Source organism: Arachis ipaensis, chromosome B4 (assembly GCF_059453495.1).
Source record: "Arachis ipaensis isolate K30076 ecotype BB chromosome B4, ASM5945349v1, whole genome shotgun sequence".
Lineage (NCBI taxonomy): Eukaryota > Viridiplantae > Streptophyta > Magnoliopsida > Fabales > Fabaceae > Arachis > Arachis ipaensis.
In genome coordinates, this window is record NC_142439.1 from 101,288,557 (window position 1) to 101,303,319 (window position 14,763).

Here is a 14,763-nt window from a genome sequence, read left to right on the forward strand (position 1 = left end):
GTAAACATACCATTCATCAAGACCATCCAACAAATACCTGCATACATCAAGTATATGAAGGAACTGCTTCCCAGGAAAAGCTCACTCAAGGGAGGCCAAACTATAGTGATAAACAAGGAGTGCAGTGCCCTCATTCAACCAGAGTTGCCTACAAAAAGAAAGGACCCAGGGAGTTTCTACATTCCTTGTGCCATCGGAGAAACCATGTTTGATAAGGGACTCTACGATTTGGGAGCAAGCATCAACTTAATGCCCTTATCCCTTATGAAAAGGCTGCAGATCAATGAGATAATGCCCACAGATGTAGTCATCAGGCTGGCTGATAAAACTCAAAAATAAGCAATAGGAGTGGTGGAAAATGTGTTGGTAAAGGTTGGGAAATACTTCCTCCCAACAGACTTTGTCATATTGGACATAGAAGAGAGTCACACTCACCCAATCATATTTGGAAGACCATTCCTAGCTACAACCAGAGCACTCATAGATGTAGAGCGAGGGGAGCTAATCTTGAGGATCCATGATGAACAACTCAACTTTAATGTCTTCAAACTCTCACAAAAAACAGATCAAGAGAACAAGGAACCAAGGAAGAATCACAGTGAGATACTGAAGGAAGAAACAAGCACTGAAGCACAACCAGCAAATCTGGGAACTCCCTTGATTGATGAACAAGGCAAATAACAATTGCCACAGCTCAAAGAAAATCAGGAGGAACCCAAACCACCAGAATCATATGAGACCAGTAACCACATTTCCTTAGAGAAGGAGGTCACAAAGAGTAAGACAACATCACAAGGAACAAAGAAGAAGGTACCAAGGAGGTGGAGGAACAAGAAGATCCCTACCGAGGACTTCTCTCCAAGGGATAAAGTGATCTCAGCTTACTTCCCAGATATCCCCCCTGATCTTCCCACTGTACCATCTCAGTTACCTAAGGTCTTCACTATCAACAGAGTTCTCTCCTTGGAACATGTAGAGATCATTGATACAACCACTGGATATAGGTCTACTGCCAGAGGAGAAGACTTGAAGCATTATCAACCTCCCTGATGAAGGAGAAACGTCAAGCTAGTGACGCTAAAGAAGCGCTTCATGGGAGGCAACCCATGTTTTATATGCTTTTAGAAAATAGTGAATAAGTCAATATTCATGAATTCCAACCCAAACTTAACAAACACTTGGTGAAATCCTTATTAGGCAGTATATAGTGAAGAATAAGTTTGGTGTTCAAAGCAGGCCGAGAGAGCAAGAATGCAAACCAGAGCATGCTAATCTTGGAGCCTTGAATAAAACTTTTTCATCACAGTGCTACAAACTAAGTTTGGTGTCACCCAAGGTGCCACCAATGTGCATATAAGGATACACAATTAGTTAGTTAGTTGGTGTTCATGAATAAACAATCTAGTTCGTTTTCTTTATTATTCTAGCCATAAAGTTTAATTTCTCAATGATATTAATTTTTCTTATTTTATTTTTATAGGAAAAGGGAAAGGAGCATTGAAGGGGATTGATTGGACAATTAAATGAGGAAGGTTCGGACACCACAAGAGGAGGGTACTACACACGTGCATCAAGAAAGGATTGGTCAAAGAAGCTGGATGATGCTCTTTGGGCATACAGAACAGCATTCAAAACTCCACTTGGAATGTCCCCATATCAACTGGTGTATGGGAAAGCTTGTCATTTACCACTGGAGCTGGAACACAAAGCTCCCTGGGCTCTCAAGATACTAAATTTTGACAGCATTGCTGCTGGTGCAAAGAGGATCCTGCAACTACAAGAGATGGAGGAATTTAGATCTCAAGCCTATGAAAATGCCAAGATTTATAAAGAAAAGGTGAAGAGAAGACATGACCTGCATCTGGCACCAAGGAGTTTTGAAAAGGGGCAACAAGTTCACCTTTACAACTCCAAATTGAGACTGTTCCCTGGCAAACTCAAGACAAGGTGGTCAGGACCCTTCCTTGTCACAAAGGTCTCGCCATATGAGCACATAGAAATCATGGATGAAAGTTCTGAAAGGACATTCACTGTTAATGGACAAAGACTCAAACATTATATGGGCAACATGGGGGAAAACCCCAGAGTAAAGTATCATCTCAAGTAATTGAGGAATCGTCGAGCTAGCGACGATAAAAGAGCGCTCTGTTGGGAGGCAACCCAACCTTAGGTAGTTTCCTTTTCATCTTTATTTCAATAAAGGTCATAAGTTGTTTCCCATGTATTGCGAGGAGCTAAGTTTGGTGTTCCACACCAAAACAATCCAAGAGTGAAAGTGTAATTCTAAATTTGGTGTTCCACCAAAGGATCTTAGTTAGAATCCCACTCCACTCCCAAAGCACATTGCTAGCTCCAACCAATCAAGGGAAACCACTTAGATGTAGTTAGACTTTAATTAATAATTGTTTTGTTAATAACAAGATATGAGGTTCTCTGTATATATGCAAGGTTTTGTACTGGGCAAAGAACTAAGTTTGGTGTTCACACACCAAATTAAGTTCAGAAGTCACAAGCATACATGCAAGTTAACTATTTCTCAAGTGCTTTGGGAACAAGCAACTTCCAATAACTTTGCAGGAATCTTATGAGGAAATGGTGCACCTTCACCCAAGGAAGTGAGGTAGCAAAGACTAGGATGATGACAAAAAGAGGGCAACTAGAAACCATCACCCGAAGGTTGTATTGTTACTTAATTCCATGTACTTAGAATGTTGAAAGTTGGAAGTCCGAATGCACTTTTGATTAATAGTTACTCGTTAGTTGGAACCCTTTTAAATTCTATCTTTTAAGTTTTTCATTGCTTAGGTCTAGGATTGCTAGTCTGAATGTCATTACTGCATCATTTCCTTACTTACTTGTATGCTTGTCCTTGTGAATCAAATGAAAAGAGAATGAGTGTTTTATAAAAGACCAGAGTTTTATACTATGGAGTAAGTTCCTAAGTTTGTGGTGTAGTCATAAGTTAGCTAAGTTGGTTCACCAACAAGGTGGGAAGACAACTATCTGTCCTAAATTATATGCTTTGAACACACCCCATGAGACTAGCTAAATAAAAAGATCCTAATAAGAAAAAGGGAAAGAAACAATTAAAGTGAAGAATAAAAGAAAAATAGCAAGAAAAGAGGCTGGGCACCAAGGGTTTGAGTTTTGAGGGATGTGTCTATGGTGTTCTTGTACCAAGGATCTGCTTGGATTACTAAGCTCTCAGGGGTGCTTTATCACCTGGTAACTTGGGTTAACTAACCCGGGATTATCAGCTGAAAGTCCACTATCAAGAGCAATCTTTGCTACAGAACATTTAGTAGCCCAAAGAGGTGCTGGACACCAAGACCTCAAGGAAAGAAAATAAACAAACCATGTGCCTGTGGTGTGTATGTATGGGGGAGAGACTTGAGGAAGTAAGTCCTTAGGGGTGTTTCAACACCTAGCACCTTGAACCAACTGGTTCGGGAGTGTTGGCTGAAAGCTTATTTTAAAGAGTTGCCCCCTTACAGAGCACTTAGCCTAAGAACACAAATAAGCCCTGAATTGACAAGAAACAAAAGGGATCAATGAATAAAAGTCTCATGGGATGCAAGCAAAGTGAGTATTCTAGGACATGATAAAGGTCTGAAAGCCAGTGAAGGAATGAACCTAAGTTGCTATGCATGAAACCACCATAAAACCAGGGACATGACTTCCACAAGAATGACTCATTTTCTCTTGGCATTCCATTCATCATTCTCTTGTTCCAGTACTTGCTTAGGGACAAGCAAGCTTTAAGTTTGGTGTTGTGATGCCAGGGCATTTTGGCCAGTTTCATTGACCTTTTCTTTACTGTTTTTAAGGTAGTTTCATGCATTTTCTTAGAAAATAAGCTAGTTTTGGGTAGATATTTACTTACATCTTGATTCAAGCATACATTGTGCACTTTACATGATTTCATGAGAATTTTGCATGAATTATGTAACAAATTAGAGGATGCATGTCTCATGATTTGGATTAGAACTTTGATGCACTTTATTGCTTGATTTCAGGACAAAGGAAGCAAGGAAGAACCACGTTAGCAGCCACGTTAGTCTAACTAACGTGACCACTAACGTGGAATGGGAGCTAGCTTGCAACGTTAATGAGAAAAGTAATCGCCAATAACGCCCTCGAAGCCATCATAACCCACGTTAAGAGTCACGTTAACTAAGTTAACGTGAACTCTAACGTGGAAGAAAGAAAATGGAGCCAACATTAGTGACACTTACCTTTGTCACTAACGTTGGACCAAGCTCATAAGTGGCCACATTAAGAGCCACATCAACTTAGTTAACGTGGACTCTAACGTTAAGAAGCAAAAGAGAAGCCAACGTTAGTGACATTCACCTTTGTCACTAACGTTGGCCAAGCCTCCATAAGCCACGTTAACTCCCACGTTAACTTAGTTAACGTGGAAGCTAACGTGGAGAGAGCAATTGATAGTCAACGTTAGTGACACTTACCTTTGTCACTAACGTTGGGGTGAACCACCAAAAGCCACCATGAGCAATGTTAACTCCCACGTTAACTTAGTTAACGTGGAAGATAACGTGGATAAAGAGATGATGAGCCAACATTAGTGACACTCACCTTTGTCACTAACGTTGGAGATGGCTAGCATGACTACGTTAGAAGCCACGTTAACTTAGTTAACGTGGACTCTAACGTGGGAAATAGGGGCACATTGGAACGTTAGTGACAAAGGTAAGTGTCACTAACGTTCTCGAAGGATTGGCATTACTACGTTAGAAGCCACGTTAACCTAGATAACGTGGACGCTAACGTAGGGACAAGGGAGGACTCTCCACGTTATTGGGAAAGGTAAGTCCCAATAACGTGTGCGAAGGACCAAGAGGCAAAGTTAGTGGTCACGTTAGTGCCACTAACGTTGAAGTCAACGTGATCATATTTGGGTTAGGAACGTTAGTGAAAAAGGTGATTGTCACTAACGTTCTCGAACCCACACTTTCACTTAACGTTGACACCACTAACGTCCTAAGCCAAAGTCTCTGCCTACTTCACCTTTTCTCTCTGCAAGCAAAGCTAAGCCCAAGGAAAAGGATAACAGCTTCAAACTCAAGATTCAGAGGCCCATACCCAAGACTTAAAGAGCCAACTAGAAGATCGGAAGAGTAGTACATATAGGAGTAGCTTTGAATTAATTTAGGGGGTTGGAAACTTTAGGGAGCCTTTGGCATAGAACTACTCTCTGTATTTTACTTTCTCTGCACTTCTAGTTTTACTTTCATCATGTATTCTCCATCTTGGTTTTCATTTTCCAGAGCTATGAACAACTAAACCCCTTTCATTGGGTTAGGGAGCTCTGTTGTAATTTGATGGATCAATATTAGTTTTCATTCTCCTTCTTCTATCTTTTCTCTTGATTTTACTAGAAAGCTTTCGATCTTCATCCAATTGGGTAGTTATCTTGGAAAAGAAGCTATTCATACTTGGATCTCTTCTGAACCTTGAAAGAGGAATGAAGAAATCATGCTAGAAATGTTTTCTCATGCTGGACCAAATTAGGTTTGGATGGATATGTGACTATAATCCTACCAGCACTTGATTTGGAAAATGCATGTGGTATAATCAGTGACCATACTTCATCTCTTCTCATGAGCAATTGACCAAGGAATTGGCTATTGATCAAGATTTGAGAGATTGAATTACCAAGAAATTGGAATTCGATCACTTAAGATTGCCAAGGAGATCAATGAAAGCATTGATTGAGGAAGAGATGAAAATGAACTTGATCCGGAGAATGCAACATCTCCTGAGCCCAATGAACTCCCCATTTCTGATCTTACCCATTCTCTTTAATTTCTGCCATTTACTTTTATGAGCAATTACCCCATTCCCATTTAAGATTCTGCAATTTACTTTCCGCCATTTACATTCAGCTCTTTATTTCTAGCATTTACTGTTTCTGCTATTTACTTTCCCGCCATTTAATTTACTGCAAATCTCAAATCAAATTCTGGTTCGCTCAACTAGAACATTCCTCTAATTAAAGTTGCTTGATCAATCAATCTCTGTGGGATTCGACCTCACTCTATTGTGAGTTTTTACTTGACGACAAATTCGGTACATTTGCCGAAGAAAATTTGTTGAGAGACAAGTTTTGTGCGTATCACTGATCTACCCCATTCTATCTACTTTCTGCTCTTTAATTTCATGCTAATTCCCCCTTCCCATTTATATTCTTGCAATTTAAGCTTCTGCACTTAAATTCCCTGCAATTGAATCTTTTGTTCCTTTAATTTCTTGCAATTTAAGTTTCCCGCCAATTTTACTTTCTGTAAATTCTCAACCAAATCTGATTTCGCTCAACTAGTATAATTCACCAATTATAATTGATCGATCTACCAATCCCTGTGGGAATCGACCTCACTCTTTTGTGAGTTTTTACTTGACGATAATCCGGTGCACTTGCCGGAAGGAAATTGTTGAGAGACAGTTTCTGCGCATCAAGTTTATGGCGCCGTTGCCGGGGATTGGTTTTGTATTGACATTTACCAAATTGGAGGATAACTAGATTGAGAACTTTTATTTTCTTTTGTTACTTGAATTCCAATTTCTTCTGTTACATTTAATTTCTGCATATTTTAGTTGCTTTTCGTTAATTTTACCTTACTTCTTTACTTTCCAGCAAGCTAACCCACTAACTATTTGATAAATTACACTGACCAAGCTAACTATAGTCTATTAAGTAGACTCTACACTTGCTGTTTCTTGTACTTTTTCATTGTATGACAGGTAGGAGAAAGGAAATTCTAACTTCATTTGATAGTGAACCAGAAAGAACCTTCTTGAGATTAAGGAGGGAAGCAAGAGGAAAAAGAGTTGTTGGTGCAGAAGAAGAGGAGGAATACTTTGATATAACTATGGAGGATGATATGGAAAACCATCATGAATAAGAGGTGAATAACCATGCCAGAAGAGGTGGAGCTAACCCTGCTGGACAAGAGAGGAGAGTTCTGGGCTCATACATCAATCCAAATCCAGGAAATTGTGGTAGCAGCATTCAGAGGCCAACCATCCATGCTAACAATTTCGAATTAAAGCCTCAGCTCATAACTCTTGTCCAAAACAACTGTTCTTTTGGAGGAAGTGCACAAGAGGATCCTAATGAGCATCTCACTAAATTCCAAAGGATATGTGACACGGTTAAATCTAATGGTGTTCATCAACTGACACTTATAGATTGTTACTGTTTCCATTTTCTTTGAGAGACAAGGCATCAAAATGGCTAGAATCATTCCCAAAGGAAAGCTTAACCACATGGGAAGATGTAATGAGCAGATTTTTGACAAGGTTCTACCCTCCACAAAGAGTAAACATGCTAAGAACTGAAGTGCAGACATTCAGACAGCAAGATGGTGAAACTCTCTATGAAGCTTGGGAGAGATTCAAAGACTTGACAAAGAAATACCCCCTGACATGTTTAATGAGTGGGTGCAAATCCACATCTTTTATGAAGGGCTGAATTATGAATCAAAGAAGGCTGTAGACCACTCATCTGGAGGTTCCCTAAACAAGAAGAAGACCATTGAAGAGGTCATTGATGTTATAGAGACAGTGGCTGACAATGAGTACTTTTATGCCTCAGATAGGAGTAACAACAGGGGATTCTTGGAATTAAACCATATGGATGCAATCTTGGCCCAGAACAAGATAATTACCAAGCAACTAGCTGAGTTGACCAAGCAAATAGATAAGACTCAGGCGGCAGCTATTCACACTCAACCATCATCCCAAGAAGAATTGGAGACAGAAGAAGGAGCCAACTAAGAGGAAGCTAATTACCTTGTAAATTCATCTAGGCAAACTAATGATCCTTACTCTAAAACCTATAATTCTGGTTGGAGAAACCACCCAAACATTGGGTGGGGGAACTAACAAAACCAAGGCCAAGACCACAGACCACACAATCTAACCCAGTATAACAATTCCACTCACCAAAACTCCAACCAAAAACCATACCATACCACACAAAACACCTACTCACAACCACCACACCAAAGCCACAACAACCACTCTCAACACCCCAATTCCACCCAACCATCACCACATGATGAGGACAGAATGGCCAGGATGGAAGCTATGCTTGCAAACCTTTGCAAGGAGTTTGAAGATATAAAGAAATTCAAGGAAGATGTGAGAGGGAGTATAAAAAAGCCGAGGAGAGATTATTAAGAATCTAGAAGCTCAAATAGGACATCTCTCACAGTAGATTTCGAAGCCCACGGATAGTTTTCCAAGTGACACTGAGAAGAATCCAAGAGGGGAAATGAAGAAGGTAAGATGGGAAGAGTGTAAGGTAGTTACACTTGCAAATGAAGAAATTCTATATAAAGATACTAGCAAACCAATAAAGAACAGCCAAGAAAGCCCCCAAGGCAACTTGGAGAAAAAAGAACAAGGAATTGGATATGTACAAAGCAAAGAAGCAATAAGGGAAGAAACTCCGAAACCTTATGAGCCAAAAGCACCATTTCCTTAGAGACTAAAGGGAGGTGAGGAAGAAAAGTCATACTCAAGATTCCTAGACATGTTTACATCCCTCAATGTCAACATTCCCTTTGTCAAAATTCTCCAACAAATGCCCCCATACATCAAGTGCATGAAAGAGCTACTAGCCAGGAAGGGCAACCTGAAGGGTGGCCAAACAGTGGTGATGAACAAAGAATACAGTGCTCTTATTCAGAAGGACGAACTTCTAAAAAAAAGATCCATGGAGCTTTCATATTCTATGTGCTATAGGAGAAACAAAAATTGACAGAGGATTTTGTGACTTAGGAGCTATCATAAATGTGATGCCTCTATCTCTTATGAAGAAGTTACAAATCAATGAGCTGAGATCCACGGATGTAATCATCCAATTAGCAGACAAAACTCAGAAGCAAGCTAAAGGAATAGTCGAAAATGTGCTGGTGAAAGTGGGAAACCACTTCATCCCCACTGACTTTGTTATTCTGGACATGGAAGAAAGTTACCTTGATTTCATTATTCTTGGGAGACCATTTCTAGCCACTGCTAGAGCCCTGATAGATGTGGAACAAGGGGAGTTAATCCAAAGAATATATGATGAGCACCTCACCTTCCGTGCTTTCAAATCTACATCTGAATCCGAGCCAGAACCTAAGGAGCCAAAGGATGATCACAGTAACATGTGCAAAAGGGAAGGCAACAGTGAATCAGCAGCTGAACAACAGAAACAGTCCTTGGTGAACAAGCAAGAACTTCAAGAGATACATCAACCAAGAGAATTCAAGAAAGAGCTAAAGCCACACGAATCAAGAAGAGCCGCTAACAAGGATCTCCCTAACACAACAAGAGTCAATGGAGCACTAATGGAAGAAGCGAAAAGAGTTGTGAAGAAATTGCCAAGGGGATAGAGAAACAAGAAAGTTCCTACAGAAGGTTTTTCCCCTGGAGACAAGGTAATATCAATCTACCATTCACCAATCCCACTCCATCTGCCCACCATTCCATCTCAGTTACCTCAAGTGTTCACCATCAGAAAGGTCCTTTCCATGGAGCATCTAGAAATCATCAAGGAATCAAGTGGAGAAAGCTTTACAGTGAGAGGAGAGGACCTCAAGCATTACAATCCACAGTAGCAGTAAACCAACCGTCAATCTAGTGACGCTAAAGAATCGCTCCATGGAAGGCAGCCCATGATTTAGTTTCTTTGTTTTTAGTACTTCAGTATGAATAATAAGTGTTGCTCTAACATGAATTCTAGCTCGTATAGGCAATTTTGACAATTATCATGACATTGAGAAGCATATGATCCAATTCTAAGTTTGATGTGCCTACAGGCACACTAAGATACCTTTCAAAAATAATTATCATAGTGCCAATTTGACATTTGTTTCCTGGAATATATAGCTAAACATTAAGTTTGGTGTTCTATATATTGCAAGAACAAGTCATGAGAGTCAAGTTTTCTTGAGTTTTAAAAGTCATAAAAGTGCAACCATGGTTATAATTTTTAGTTCATGTTTAGAAATAGCAAAATAAAGTTTTTCTCATGATGGTTTAACCAAAAAGTGACACTAATTTCATTGAGATTTCAATGACAACATTTGGAGGAAGTGACACTTTGAACCATATGACCAAACACTAAGTTTGGTGTCCTCCAAGACTATATATTGTGGCACCAAAAAGAGTCACAGTTGATTAAACTAGCATAAGGAATGATAGTCAAAGTTTCAGTTTTAAATATTAATTGTTCTCTTGCCACCACCAGTTAGTACTCACTCCTTTTGTCTTGTTATGATGGTTAGGTGAGCAAGAACTATTTAATGAAAGGGACAAGACAATGAAAGAGTAAGGCTAGCATGAAGACAAAAGTGGATCACATGGCTTGAAGGGTGAGTCTGCACATCCTTGGAAGAAGCACTTGGAAGACCGAAGAGATATGCTTCATGAAGAGGCAACTTTTGTCTTTATTCAAGTTTACATGCAAACACTTCATGCATAAACTTGCCCAAGGAATCCTAGCCATCCAATCTTCATTAAAGCTTACTATAAATAGCCTAAATTGGACCGTGCATATGAACTCAAGATTCACACTTCTTGTACTTCAGAAATCCACTTCCTATACCCTCTAAAATCAAAGCCCACGATCATGTTCTTTGTGGAACTAATCATCCTTATTCACTTGCTTCCATAACACTACCTTGCCTTCAAACCACCCTTTCACTGAGAGTGCATCACACTAACCATACCTTTTCATAAACCTTTAACCTGAACTCGGCCAGCCAATCAAAGAAAGCATGACATCTTCTTCAAGTTCCAAAAGAAGAAGAGGAAAGGAACCCATGGTTGAAGAAGGTGAAAACGAATATGATCATTGGAAGTTCAGATCATGGTACCATCAAATGCAACTTGGATGGATGAATGACAAAAAGATATATCTAGAAGTCCTTTTTCAGCTACCTGATGATGGGTGCCTAGAAATGAAAGCCAAGATCAGAAAGAGAAAATGGGAAGGGCTTACCTCACCAATCACCCGGATTAATGCAAACATCATAAGGGAGTTTTATGCTAACACCCCAAGGCTTAATATGAATGAAGCCCCAACTTACAAGAGTTATATACGGGGGGTGGAAGTGGACTTTAGTCCGAAGACCATCATGAACGTCTTAGGACTTAGGACTGTACATTTTGATGAGCTAGGGTACCAGGAAAGAGTAAATGGAAATCCAGATTATGATGAAATCTCTAGTGATATCTGTGTGGTGAATGCTGACTGGGAAAGGGACAATCAAGGAAGGCACAAGTACTTGAAAAAGGGATACCTCATCCCTGAAGCAAAAGGATGGTATGAGCTGATAAAGAGATCAATTCTTGGCACGGTGAACACCTCAGAAGTCAAAAAGCAAAGGGCTATCATGCTACACTGCATAATGGTGGGGGGAGAGATAAAGGTCCATGAGATCATTGCAAATGACATTCAAAGAGTTGCAGAGAAAAATTCTGCTGAAGCCTGGCTTTATTACCCAAGCACCATTATGAGGTTATGCATGAAGGCTAGAGTACCACTAGAGGATGCCCACCCAATGTGGCTGTAGCCAGACATGCCTATAACCCTCGAAAGAATGATGAATGTCACAGAGACACAGCAAAGTCAAAGACCACAAAGGAGGAGAAGGAGAGAAGAACCACAGGAAGGAGAAGAGCAACAAAAAGAACAAGAAGAGGAGCACCAATTCCAACCACAAAATAACATGGACATGGGGCGGATGCAAGAAGCAATTGAAAAGCTCTCCGAACAGTACATGAGAGTTCAAGAAAAGTAAGAAGAGTTCCATTCACAGTACATGAGAGCTCAACAAAGACAAGAGGAGCTTCAGCTGAGAATGATGAGTCAACAGAGAGATTATGAGTCAAGATCTCTAGTCATGCAAAGAGAACAAGATTCACAGTTTCAAGAATCTCTCAACCAGCTGGCCCAACTTCAAGTTGATAACATGAGAGCTTTCCAGGAGTTCACGACCCTTCAAGATGCAAGGTATGGAGTTCAACCTAACTATAACATAAATAGTCTAATCAAGCTCAACTACATTGGGGAACATCTGCATAGCATGGATCTAGCTTTTCCAATTTATGATGAATACTTCAAGGAAAGGAGTGACAGAGAAATAGACAAAGCAATATGCCTTGAAAACAGAGTGGAAGAGACAATGAAAAAGGCTAGATTCTGGCAAAAGCTAAAAGGCAAAGGCAAGGGAGAAACTAGTAAGCAAGCAAGCGAGAAGAAGAAAAAAGACAAACAAGATAAAAAATGAAAGGTGGACTCACTCCTTGGTTATTCCATTCAATAAAGAAAGAACATGTCTATTTTAGTTAATATTAGCTTAAGCTGTTTTGCATTTTGTGTGTTTAAGTTTGCAATAAGTATGCTAGTCTAAGTGTGTGGCTTTCACTTTCACTTGTTAAATACTTGTCTTGTTCCTTAAGTCTTTTTAATTTCAATAAAAGAAATGTTTGAACAAGATCGAAGTGGAATAGTTCCTTTTTAGCAAGTAGTAAAATAACAGTAAGTGGTGTATGTTTGATTGTGTAGTAGCTCACTTATAATGAATAAAAGGGTAGATTGTTTCCATTTTAGTATAAATTAGCTTACTGTCTATGAATCTTAGTAAATAAAAGTCCTTGGATGAAAAGGGAAACAAACAAAAAGAAAGGAAAAGAAAAGCCAAAAGTGGCAGCAAAAATAAAAGAAAGCTATGAATAAGGCTAGACACCAATAGCTTAGACCTTAGGACATATGCTTGTGGTGTCTGTGTACTAGGATCTGCTTGGATGATTAGGTTCTATGGAGTGCTTTAACACTTGGTAACTTGGGTTAACTAACCCGGGATTATCAACCGAAAGTCCATTATCAAGAGCAACCAAGCTACAAGACATTTAGTAACCTAAAGAGGTGCTGGGCATCAATATCTTAAGAAGATTTGTGAGCCAAGTGTCTGTAGTGAAAATTGTGTTAAGTACAGATAAGCTAAGAAATTGCTACAACACATGACACTGAGCTAAAGTCTACAGGAAAAGAAAATAAAGAAAAACAACTACCAAGGATGAATGAATAATAAGAGGTCATAGTAGTATGATAATTAATGCTTGAAAGAGACTTTCTATGCCTAAAGATCAATAAGAAGTGAGCTGTTGCATTTTTCTGCATAAAACCCCATTAACTAATAATAATGACTTGCTGATATGAACATTCCCTTCTGCTTCATTCTTTCTTCTTAATAAATTCAGTACTTGCTTAGGGACAAGCAAGATTTAAGTTTGGTGTTGTGATGCCAAGGCATCTTAGGCTAGTTTCACTATCCTTTTTCCTTGTTTTTAATAGGTTTTATACACTTTCTTGAGCTATAAGTAAGCCATTTGGGTAGAAATTCATGTATGCCAATATTCATTCAACCATGAGTAATTTGATGCAATTTCATGATGATTTATGCTATGATTACTTGTATGATAAGAATGGTAAGAATTCTCATGACTTTAGCAAGGCTTTGATGCATTAACTGGTTGATGATAGGAGAAGGAAAGCATGGAGGAAGGTTGAAGAAGGAGCATGGAAAGGATGAAGAGGAAGCAACGTTGGTGGCCAAGTTGGACCACCAACGTTGCCTTAAACATTGGAAGAGAAACAGAGCACTTCTCTGAAAACAATGCTGATGCTCACGTCTGAGGTAGCGTTGGACATCAAACGTTACCCCCAACGTGGTGATAAAAACTTCAATTCTGGAGCTAAGTAAATTTTGAGTGGCGCGTAAGCGTCTATGACGCGTACGCATAAAAAAGCAAACTTTGATATCCGCGCGGAAGCGTGCATCACGCTTACGCGCCAAAATCGAACGTTGGAGGTCCAACGTTGCCTCAAACGCTGCCTCCAACGTCCGCGATGCCAAGCCCAGAAGTTGGAGTTGAGAATTTTGACTTGACGCGTATGCGTCAGTGACGCGTACGCGTGGATAGAACAAAAGGCAATGCACGCGTAAGCGTGAAGCACGCGTACGCGCTGATGAAAAATAATACCAATGTGCGCGTAAGCGTGCAGCACGCGTACGCGTGAAAACGCCAATGTTGGAGGGAACGTTGGAGGTCCAACGCTGAGGCCAACGTCCACTGCTTTGTTATAAAACTACAAAATGAAAATCTTGCATCCATGCGCATGCGTGGATGAGCATTTTTGACCCTTTTGCGTGGAAGCGCACGGTACGCATACGCGTGGGTTAGCTGACGTTGGCCTTCCAACATTGAGTCAAATGCCAATGACAGCAAGCTTTCTGGTTTTGCTGGTTTTGTTCCAAATGGCAATTGAGTCAACGTTGGCCCTCAAACGTTGACTCAAGCGTGAAGCATCAGGATTCAAAATTCACATAGATCTCTTCTCAACACCAAGGAAAACCAATTGGAGCCATTTTCAACCCAATTCTATCAAGGCCAAAAGCCCGATTCAAAGCTTGAAGATCAATGGAAGAAAGTGTATAAATAGCTTAGAATTTAAGTTAGAGGGGGAATTGGCTTTTTCTTTTCACTTTTTAGTTACTGGGAACTTTTATATCTTTTGTATTTTTCATTCTCTGTTAGTAAATTTCCAGAATGTATCGTTCAATTCGAATTTTCATTTTGAGAGCTATGAACAATTAAACCCTTTTCAATGGGTTAGGGAGCTTTATGTAATTCAATGGATCAATACTAGTTTTCATTCATCTTCTTCTTTCCTTTCTCTTGATT

At 39.7% G+C, this 14,763-nt stretch overlaps 1 non-coding gene across 1 annotated transcript; it reads right to left on the minus strand.

The window, feature by feature from the left end:
- Positions 1-7,345: 7,345 nt before the first annotated feature.
- On the minus strand, positions 7,346-7,452 carry LOC148568586 (small nucleolar RNA R71). The gene has a single exon (XR_015881484.1). It is a non-coding gene; the product is annotated as a small nucleolar RNA R71 (small nucleolar RNA).
- Positions 7,453-14,763: the final 7,311 nt, after the last annotated feature.